The 11802-nt window shown below is 39.4% G+C and overlaps 1 non-coding gene across 1 annotated transcript; it reads right to left on the bottom strand.

The window, feature by feature from the left end:
* Positions 1-6393: 6393 nt before the first annotated feature.
* Positions 6394-6500, bottom strand: LOC141715630 (small nucleolar RNA R71). The gene has a single exon (XR_012572386.1). It is a non-coding gene; the product is annotated as a small nucleolar RNA R71 (small nucleolar RNA).
* Between the last annotated feature and the right edge of the window lie 5302 nt (positions 6501-11802).

Raw genomic sequence — 11802 nt, 5'->3', positions numbered from 1 at the left:
ATGCCGACTCAATTAGATGGGCTTACTTCCCGAACATTGGGCAAGTAATCAATTCATTTACCAAAACTGCAACCTCGTTGCGAATATAAAACACACCACAGAGCCGGATTCCCCAGGTTTTGAGCGAGTATTTAAATCCCCTTAAAAAGGAAGATCTTAAATATAAAAATGAGTTTTGGGATCCGCTCTAACTTTTAAAAATCATTTTGAAGACTCGAAAACACTTTAAAGAGTGTTTGGAGTAAAGCTGATTTAATGAAGTAAATCAGTCCCCATATATTAGAAAATATCTGAATATTATTATTTAAATAATATTCCCATAAAGAATAATCTTTATAAAAATAATTGAAGTAGAAGTATTAAAACTTATACTTGAAATAAACATTAAATAACCAAAGATATACTTATATGAAAGTATTATCTTTATTTGAATAATCGAAAATAAGTTTGATTATTAACACTTTATTCTCTAATGAAATAAAGAATATATTTCAGTAATAAGCGGAGTCATAATACCTCGAATGAATATTATAAATAATATTCATTAAATAAAATAAAGGAGTCATACATCCTCAAATGAATATCCAAGATAATATTCAATAAATAATATAAAGGAGTCATAAGTCTTCGAATGAATATTCAAGATAATATTCAATAAATAATATAAAGGAGTCATAAGTCCTCGAATGAATATTCAAGATAATATTCAATAAATAATATAAAGGAGTCATAAGTCCTCGAATGAATATTCAAGATGATATTCATTAATAAAATAAAGTTATCGAATAAACCTTATTCGATTAATAGTTTTGAAAACTATAACCATATATATATATAAAAATATATATATATATAAAATCTACTCGGGATCCTCAACTCCTGGTTTTAGAAAATGTTTTCACCTTTGGGTCCCTATACCAAGGGTATATGCAAATTACCGTTATTCTCTAGCATAGGTATTAACAACTGAATCAACAGATATATATAAAAAGAATACGAAACAGGCATGCATATATACAATATCACATGCTACAATATATCGCAAGAATTTGCTAATAACAAATATGCATTTATCGCAAGGTCATGCATATACACATATACATCACAACAACAGTTATAACGGGTAGAAAACTTGCCTGAGCGACTTGGGGTGATAAAAGGCTCGGGACGAGTCTGGTAACCTATAAACAAAAAGTAAGTTGGAATTAAACCAAAATCACTTGTAAATCTATACTTTAACTAACTTAGATTCTAACGCTTGTTTTGCGCTCACTGATTCGCTTAAGTCACTCGGGTACCCTCGGCACCACCATTTTTAATAATTTAACCTTTACGAGTTTTAAAGCGATTCCTTCGCGAGTGTCTTACCAACTGCCTAACACACTTACCATAAATGTTTCATACATTAATTAACCCTTTTTGGTCCTTGACCTATGTTTCAAAGTAAGACGAGGGGAAAAGTTTCGTTCGCGAAACGCCGTTACTTGAAACGGTCGTTTCTCCTAAACCGTGCATCGGAATCGAACGAACTACATATCAAAACGAAGCTCGTAACATGAGCTATCTAAACATGGCAGTGGTCAAAATCTAGCAGGGGGTTCTCGGGTCCTAATGCTATGAACAAAAACAGTCCAAAGAAAATCGGATGTTACGACGGCTATGTTTACGCGATTTCCAATATTTTAAACCATTCAAACCCATTCCAAATCAACCTCAAATCCAACATACAACCAACATCCATCCTCATCACATCATAACAACCCCAACCAATTCAATTTAATCATTCATACTTATGCCTAAGCTTAAATTTAATCATACTTAAGTTCTTTTAATCAAAACAACAACATTTACCATTCCATTTCAATACCAATTCAATCCCAAACTCTAAATCACCAACATTAAGCTACCATATCACTCTACTAATCAAAATCATCTTATAATACATAGGAATCTAGGGTTTGGAGATGGTATACCTTCCTTGAAGTGGTGGGAGGAGCTAGGAAGCCTTAAGAAGCTTTGAGAAGTCTTAGGAATGCTTGGATCTTCAAGGAAAACAAGAAAAACTTCAAGTTAAAAACTTGAAAACACTATTCATTGTCTTCTTCTTTGATTAAATGAAGAAGATTGAGAAGGAATTGATGGCTTAAACTCATGATATAGCCCTAACTAAGCATGAAGATGATTAGGGAATTAACTCACCAATTTAGGAGGCTTGGATCTTGAGTTTTTGAATTCTTGCCCATTTGCAATAGTAAAAAGCCGAGAGCATGATGAACCATGCCTTGGTTTCTTTTTGATTTTGATGAAAATGATTTTTACTTGGCTTGGTTGGCTTGTTTTTGTGTTTGATTTAGTTAATTACCTTGTTGCCCTTGAATTTGTGTGGTTAAAAAGCCACCACACCTCCTTCCTTCCCATGTCATGCTTGTGTCATCTTGCACATGTCATAATGCTCCCACTTGTCCACACCTTGTGGTTTGATGATGTCACAATCCCTGGCTTCTTGTACAAGCTTGTCTCTTGGTCACTTATTTGTTTTACGGTTCACTTATCTTTCGTTCTCGTTTATCGTTTGAGGGATCATACTCGGGATCTTATTACTTAGGTTCCCTTAACCTTTCTCAATATATTGTATTCCTTCTATGATCCTCTCTTATAATCCTTTAATTTAAATCCTTTTTATCCTGTTACCTTATACTCAATTCTCTCCGTATCTTGTGGATTTCCGGGAAAAATCAAAGTGTTCGGAATTGGATTCTGACGATCTTTACATACACTTATATACCACATAGAGTACTAATAATATCCCATAAGATCAATAACAGAACCCCTACATAGCGTGGCATGAAAAGTTTTCTCGTTCAGCAAAAACACTATTCATAAAAGTTTCAAAATTTCTCAAAAATTGGGGTTATTACAATGCTAATCACATTTATAAAACTGCTGTATCAACTACTCATGCCCTTACGGGAATCACAAATCCAAATCAGATACGTAGCGGATATGTGAAGACAGCTGATCAGGCTATCAACACCAGACGACTCCAACTGCCACCCCCGTTTACCTGTTCTGGAACTCAGAGACTAGCTAGGTCTCTGACCTGCTGGACTAATCGGTTATACAGTGCGCACAACCGAATTAGCCTCTTACGCCACCTCAATAGGCCTACTCTGGCCCCAACGTATCCCATATCTGATCGTTTTATCCAGTTTTCAAAATCACTTGTACCTATCTCTTTTCAAAAATCAATTCTGTCACAACACACTATTCACAACTCCTTTTCATTTTAATCACGTTTAGAGATAGGTGTTTTCAGAAGTTACTTTTCCCCAAAACATAATTTTAAACAACATTTTCAAGAACAGGGGATACGTAACTTAAAACGTTTCTGTTCCATTATGAAAATAAAACATTTAGCTATTCATACATACTGAACCATAAAAGAATGGTCAGGGTACTTGCCTTGCAACGCTTTACAAAACCTTAAGTAGCTTTCACGCTGGCTTTAATCCTGGGAAAACTCGATCGGAATCTACAAATACAGAATACCCTAATCAGTTATACCGTCATGCTTGATATCCTCAATCCAATAATCCAATCCGATAACCCGACTCGTATAATTATTATACACATAATCACGTAATCACGTAGTCAGAACACTATTAGGGGTAACACGTATAATATAAATACGTACGTTTACAAACATATTTTTAGGAAATTTTGGCAGCAACTTCTTTATATATAAGACTACCCGTCGATTACAATCGACGTCAACAATCACAACTCACATTTTTATTCCCGTGCCAATTCCATATTCACGTATCTATATACGCATAATTTATTTTCGAAAACATTTTATACAAATCATTTTATTTATTTATAAAATTTAGGACTCAGAGTATCGTCATCACCGTCGACCGTCTGCTCGTAACGAGTCATCGCGGTACGGCGGAAAAATTTATTGGTGCCCAAAATATTCGGGTATCTGAATAAATTCCACCGATTAACTAAAAAATATTTCCCACACGAATTAATAATATCATGAAAATTACTCAATAATTCCTGCATAAAAAGGAAATAAAATTTTAGGATTATAACAATAAATCCACTGCACAACTCGGCCCAACAAGGCCCAACAGAAAATTAACACAAGCCCAACAGCAAAATCAACAGAAAAGAACAGGAACCCAAGCAATCAACACTCGCAAACGCGCCACAGAACCACGAACAGGGCGGCAACACAAGCGGCGGTGCCGCCTTCTACCACTGATAAGTGGCATTTTATACCACTTAGAACGTCTTAAAATGGCTTAAATTGGTGTCTTGAAATCAAGTATTTTGTGTATTTGATGCGTTTTTCTAGTGTTTATGCATTTCAGGGTATTAGTTGCATTTCAGAGGAGGAATCATCAAGAATAAGCCTTGGCATGTGTTCACCATTGCGGGAGGAAAAGAATGGGCAGATTACGGCGAAGAAACGGAGCAAACCTGGAATTTTTCCAGTAGGGTCCTGCGCGCCCGCGCAGCAATGCTGAGCGGCCGCGCAGCAGCCTTGCGCGCCCGCGCAGAAATGCTGAGCGGCCGCGCAGGGTCGGGGAAAAAGATGAATTATTTTAGACTTCTACTTCTGTTTGGCTTCCAACTTCTATGTAATCTGAGTTTTATGGGACTATTATATAAGTAGATTTGAGACGTTTTCATAGAGAAGAAGAAAGAGATTATGTTTTAGATTGTGTTTTGCGCAAGAAGCGAAGGATATAAGGAAGAAGACCGATTTAGCACACCGCAACGAAGAGGAAGCATATTTTCTTGTGATTCTTGTTTCGTTGTAACGTTGGATGCTAGTTTTCTTGCTTTGACTTATTTACTCTTGTCACGTACTCTGTTTTAATATAATTAGTTTAGTTATTATTTTCTTGTGTTGTTTATCATGATTTCATATGAACCCATGATGGCAATAAGTTCTGTTATGGGCTAATCGTGATCATGGGGTTGCAACGGATTTATTATGGAATTCTTTAGTTAATTGTTTAATACTTTAGTGTGTGATGATTGCATGATATCTAGTATTGGTTGTGCGTATTCATCTTATGTGCGTCGCGAACATATAAGATAGGGTGTTAATCTCTTGTGAAGCGACGGTGGATCTTGAGATTTAGAACTTGCCATGCTAGCATAGGTTCATGTACGTTGTGCATGATTAGTGGGTAACTCTAACACTTTTATTTGCCCTATGTAATCAAAAGGGATAACTTGTGCTTAAATTGTTGTGTTGTCAATTTCTGTAGACATATAGGAACTCAACATAATTGATGACTATTCAACTTCTATCTTAATTGTGGATGTTTGGTAAAATGGTATTAGTACAATGAAAGTTGGCTTTTATCAGTTTCGTGTTATTCGATTAATGTCATCACTGTCACATGCTAAAGGTAATAACAATGGCTATAGAAGGAAGTAATAATGAAGTTGTGATCTCATGAGTGTTTTATTATTGATAAATTGAAGTGTTAGTTAAGTGGTTAATTAAGTAGTTAATTATAGTTAATATTCAATCAACAATTTTAAGTGTTATCTTAACATTGAGAAGTAATCATACATTGGTGAGTGAGTTTAATTAGACAATAACTTAGTCTGAGTCTCTGAAGGAACGAACTAGAAAGTATTCTATATTACTTGCGAACGCGTATACTTGCGTGAATATTAGTGCATGTTTTTGCCCTAACAAGTTTTTGGCGCCGCTGCCGGGGACTCGGCGTATTTGTTTAGTTTATGTACTTACCATCATTGGTCATTAGGACTCAGTGATTAGGACGTAGTAGTTAATTACTCTTTTCGGTTGTGTTTCAGGTACTTTAGCAAGCGTTTATGCAAACTCGTTCTCGTGCTCGCAAGAGGACCTTAGATACTGCTGAGGAGAAAGACGAAGTTCTTGATACTCCGGAGAAGTTAGATTTTGAGGATTCGGATTCAGGAACTGAGCAGAAAGAACCAGTAAACATGGGAGATCGTATTGTTCAAGCTGATCCAGCTCTTATGGATTTTTCTCGGCCTAAAATTGATGACATTCAGTCAAGCATCCTTCATCCGGCTATTCAAGCTAACACCTTTGAAATCAAGCCGGGCACTATTCAGATGGTGCAGAATTCTGTTTCTTTTGGAGGAGCGGCAACTGAAGACCCCAACATGCACATAAGGAATTTTGTCGAGATCTGCAGCACTTTTAAGTATAATGGCGTGACTGATGAAGCTATCAAGTTGAGGCTTTTTCCATTCTCACTGAGGGATAAAGCTAAAGACTGGTTACATTCTGAACCAGCTGGGTCCATCACTACGTGGCAAGATCTTGCGCAAAAGTTTCTGGTGAAGTTTTATCCAATGGCAAAGACTGCTGCTATGAGGAGTGCTCTTACTCAGTTTGCGCAGCAACCTACAGAATCTATGTGCGAGGCTTGGGAACGCTACAAGGAAATGTTGAGAAAATGTCCACATCATGGAATGCCGGATTGGATGGTAATCACTGGTTTTTATAATGGTTTGGGGGCCCAATCTCGGCCCATGCTCGATGCAGGAGCTGGAGGAGCCTTATGGGCTAAAAGCTATACTGAGGCGTATAATCTTATCGAGACGATGGCTGCAAACGAGCATCAAAACCCAACTCAGAGGATGACGTCAGGCAAGGTCGCAGGTATTCTGGAAGTTGATGCAGCCACCGCTATTGCAGCCCAGCTCCAAGCGCTATCAATGAAGGTTGATTCTTTGGCTACGTATGGAGTTAATCAAATAGCTATGGTTTGTGAGCTTTGTGCAGGTTCTCATGCTACGGATCAGTGTTCTCTTATCAACGGATCTGTTCAGTATGTGAATAATTATCAGCGACAACAGCAGCCTGTGCCAGCGACCTATCATCCTAACAACAGAAATCATCCAAATTTCAGCTGGGGGAATAATCAGAATGCTATTCAGCCAACATATCAGCAAGGAGTGAGTAAACAGTTTAACCCACCTGGATTCCAGCAACCACAACAGTATGCTACAAGGCAATCATATCCTCAACAGGGAAGTGCAGCTGCACCTACTAGTGCTGATTTTGAGGAACTTAAGCTGTTGTGCAAGAGTCAGGCGGTTTCTATCAAGACCTTGGAAAATCAAATCGGTCAATTAGCCAATGCAGTGCTCAATCGTCAACCTGGCACTCTTCCCAGTGACACGGAAGTACCAGGCAGGAAGGAAGCTAAAGAGCAAGTCAAGGCTATTACCTTAAGGTCTGGAAAAGTAGCTGATGCTGAAAAGGCAAAAGAAGTCGAAGCTGAAGTTAGAGATGAAGAATCTAAGCAAAAGGAGAAAGTGGCGGAACCAAAGAAGACTACTGTTGAACACACTCTGCCTGAGGATAATACAGGGGAGAAACAGCTCTATCCTCCACCACATTTTCCTAAGAGATTGCAGCAACAAAAGCTGGATAGACAGTTCGGGAAGTTTCTGGAGGTGTTCAAGAAACTTCACATCAATATACCTTTCGCTGAGGCGCTGGAACAAATGCCTAGTTATGCGAAGTTTATGAAGACTATTCTTTCAAGGAAGGTGAAACTGGATGACCTTGAAACCGTTGCTCTCACGGAAGAATGCAGCGCTGTTCTGCAGCAAAAGTTACCACCAAAACTGAAAGATCCAGGAAGCTTCACCATTCCTTGCACCATTGGCAATCTAACTTTTGACAAGTGCCTTTGTGATTTGGGAGCAAGCATTAATCTGATGCCCTTGTCGATCTTTAAAAAGCTGGATCTGCCTGATCCAAAACCCACATACATGTCGCTACAATTGGTGGACCATTCCATTACTTACCCAAGGGGCTAGTTGAGGATGTGCTCGTCAAGGTGGATAAGCTCTTCTTTCCTGCTGATTTTGTTATTCTGAATTTTGAGGAAGATAAGAAGATTCCCATAATCTTGGGGAGGCCTTTCTTGGCTACTGGCCGTACCTTGATAGATGTGCAAAAAGGGGAACTTACTATGCGGGGTCCAAGATCAGGATGTGACCTTCAACGTATTCAAGGCAATGAAATTCCCTACAGAAGATGAGGAGTGCTTAAAAGTGGATGTGATTGATTCTGCGGTTACTTCGGAACTCGATCACATGCTAATGTCTGATGCATTGGAAAAGGCCTTAGTGGGGGATTTTGACAGCGATGATGAAGATAACAACGAGCAATTACAATATCTGAACGCTTCTCCATGGAAGCGAAAGCTCGACATACCATTTAAATCTCTTGGTACTTCTGACCTTAAGAATGCTGAAGGGAAGCTCAAACCATCAATAGAGGAAGCACCTACCTTGGAGCTCAAACCATTACCTGAACACTTGAGGTATGCTTTTTTAGGTGATTCATCTACGTTACCTGTTATTATTTCAGCTGACCTTTCAGGTAGTGAGGAAGACAAGCTCTTAAGGATTTTGAGAGAATTCAAATCGGCTATAGGATGGACCATAGCAGACATCAAGGGGATAAGTCCTTCATATTGTATGCATAAAATTCTGTTAGAGGAAGGTAGTAAGCCAACTGTGGAACAACAGCGAAGACTGAACCCGATCATGAAGGAGGTGGTGAAGAAAGAAATTCTGAAATGGCTAGATGCAGGCATCATTTATCCTATTTCTGACAGCTCGTGGGTGAGCCCCGTGCAATGTGTACCTAAGAAAGGAGGTATCACTGTGGTCGCAAATGAAAAGAATGAGCTCATCCCTACTCGAACAGTTACAGGATGGAGAGTATGCATGGATTATAGAAAATTGAACAAAGCCACAAGGAAGGATCACTTCCCTCTCCCATTCATTGATCAAATGCTTGACAGATTGGCGGGACATGAGTATTTTTGTCTTCTGGATGGTTATTCCGGGTATAATCAGATTTGTATCGCACCAGAGGATCAGGAAAAGACTACCTTCACTTGTCCATTTGGCACATTTGCTTTTCGTAGAGTTCGTTTGGGTTATGTGGCGCCCCGGCCACCTTTCAGAGATGTATGATGGCTATATTCTCTGACATGATTGGAAATAACGTCGAAGTGTTCATGGATGACTTCTCCGTCTTTGGACACTCATATGATGAATGTTTGAATAATCTGCGCGCCGTACTCAAAAGATGCGTGGAAACTAATTTGGTGCTTAATTGGGAGAAATGTCATTTTATGGTGCATGAAGGCATTATCCTTGGGCATAAGGTCTCTAGCAAAGGTCTGGAGGTGGATAAGGCCAAGGTGGGAGTCATTGAAAATCTTCCCCCACCTAATTCGGTGAAAGGAATCCGTAGTTTTCTCGGTCATGCGGGTTTTTATCGGCGATTCATCAAGGACTTTTCAAAGATATCTAAGCCGTTGTGCAATTTACTTGAGAAAGATGTGCTTTTCAAATTTGATGATGAATGTTTGGCAGCATTCGAGACTCTCAAGGAGAGTTTGATCACAGCACCAGTTATTACAGCACCAGATTGGACAGAACTGTTTGAGATGATGTGTGATGCGAGTGACTATGCGGTAGGTGCAGTTCTGGGACAGCGCAAGAAAAATCTCTTCCATGTGGTCTACTATGCGAGTAAGACTTTAAATGGGGCCCAATTGAACTACACCACTACTGAGAAGGAGCTTTTGGCTATAGTCTTTGGCTTTGAGAAATTTCAATCTTATCTGCTTGGTACGAAAGTGACAGTATTCACTGATCATGCAGCTATTCGCTATCTGGTTTCTAAGAAGGATTCGAAGCCGAGACTCATTCGTTGGGTGCTTTTACTTCAGGAATTTGAGTTAGAGATCAAAGATAGAAAAGGTACCGAGAATCAAGTAGCTGACCATCTCTCTAGGTTGGAGAATCCCGAGTCTACTTCACAAGATAGGACGTTAATCAATGAATCTTTTCTGGATGAACAGTTGTTTGCAATTCAGGAGGAAGAACCATGGGTTTGCAGATATTATAACTATCTTGTCAGCAATATAATGCCGCTTAATTTGACATCCACTCAAAAGAAGAAGTTTCTGCATGAGGTGAGTGGTATATGTAGGATGAACCATATTTGTTTAGACAGGGAGCTGATCAGATCATCAGGAGATGTATCCCGTTCTGTGAGACGGAGGGGATATTACGAGACTGCCATTCCACGGTTTATGGTGGACACTATGGAGGTGAGAAGACGGCAGCTCGTATTCTGCAAGCAGGTTTTTTCTGGCCTACTTTGTTCAAGGATGCTCATCAGTTTGTTTTAAGGTGTGATCGTTGCCAAAGAGTGGGAAATTTGTCAAGGAATGATGAGATGCCATTAAATTTGATGCTTGAAGTCGAGGTCTTTGATGTATGGGGAATCGATTTCATGGGGCCTTTTATCTCGTCTTGCAATAATCAGTACATCTTGCTGGCAGTCGATTATGTCTCAAAATGGGTCGAAGTTAAAGCTTTACCGACAAATGATGCAAAGGTAGTACTAAATTTTCTTCATAAGCAAGTTTTCACAAGGTTTGGAACGCCTCGGGTAATCATAAGTGATGAAGGATCGCATTTTTACAACCGTAAGTTCACTTCTATGATGCAGCGTTATAATGTGAATCATCGAGTAACTACTGCCTATCATCCGCAAATAAATGGTCAAGCGGATGTGTCTAACAGAGAGAATAAAGCGCATTTTAGAGAAGGTTGTTTGTCCGTCAAGGAAGGATTGGTCTTTAAAGCTCGATGAAGCTGTTTGGGCTTACAGAAATAGCATACAAAACTCCACTTGGGATGTCACCGTTTCAGTTGGTGTACGGTAAGGGATGTCATCTACCGGCGGAGCTTGAGCATAAGGCCTACTGGGCATTGAAGAAATTGAACCTGGATTTAGATGCAGCTGGTAAGAAAAGAATGCTTCAGCTTAATGAACTTGATGAATTTCGACTTCAAGCGTACGAGAATAACAAAATGTATAAGGAAAAGGTGAAGAGGTGGCACGATAGGAAGCTACATCCTAAGTTATTTGTGCCAGGGCAACAAGTTCTGTTATTCAACTCTCGGCTCCGACTTTTTCCTGGGAAGTTGAAATCAAGGTGGTCTGGACCTTTTATTGTCAAAACTGTGTTTCCACATGGAGCGGTGGAAATTTTTGAGAATGATTCGGACCAAGCATTCAAGGTTAACGGTCAGCGGTTGAAGCACTACTATGGGGACATGGCAAACCGAGAGGTGGTTAGTGCCATTTTGTTGACTACTTGAGAAAGGTACGGAACGTCAAGCTAATGACGAAAAAGAAGCGCTGCGTGGGAGGCAACCCATGAATTGTTGTTACAGGAACCCTTAGAAGTTAATAACCTATCCAAAAACACAAAAAAATCAGAAAACAGGGGCTGAAATTTTTTTTCCAGAGACCCTCTGCGCCCCGCGCAGTCCGCGCAGGGTCGAGTTCCAGAAAATTTTTTACAGTTCAGAAAAAAAAAAAAAAAACAAAAACACAAAACCCATCACAGCCCATAAACCCACGAATTCTTTTCCCTACCCCATGATTTTATCCCTCAACCCCACTCCTAATCTAATTTAACCTACTCCACACCCTATATATACATACACCTATCCTACATATCTCCCACAAAACTTCCTACACTTAAACCCTCTCATAAACATCAAAAATCAGTTCTTACACAATTTTTATCAAATCAATGGCACCCAAAGAGGCACGACAAAGGACAGCAGCCACGGGTTTATGCTGCAAGGCCTCGGTTAACTGACAGAGCTGCGGGAGGGAGGGGAGTACACTAGGCTGTTGGGGAAGCCGATTCTGAAGGA

This window comes from Apium graveolens, chromosome 3 (genome assembly GCF_009905375.1).
Source record: "Apium graveolens cultivar Ventura chromosome 3, ASM990537v1, whole genome shotgun sequence".
NCBI classification, from domain to species: Eukaryota; Viridiplantae; Streptophyta; class Magnoliopsida; order Apiales; family Apiaceae; genus Apium; species Apium graveolens.
This window is presented reverse-complemented; position numbering and strand designations above follow the sequence as displayed.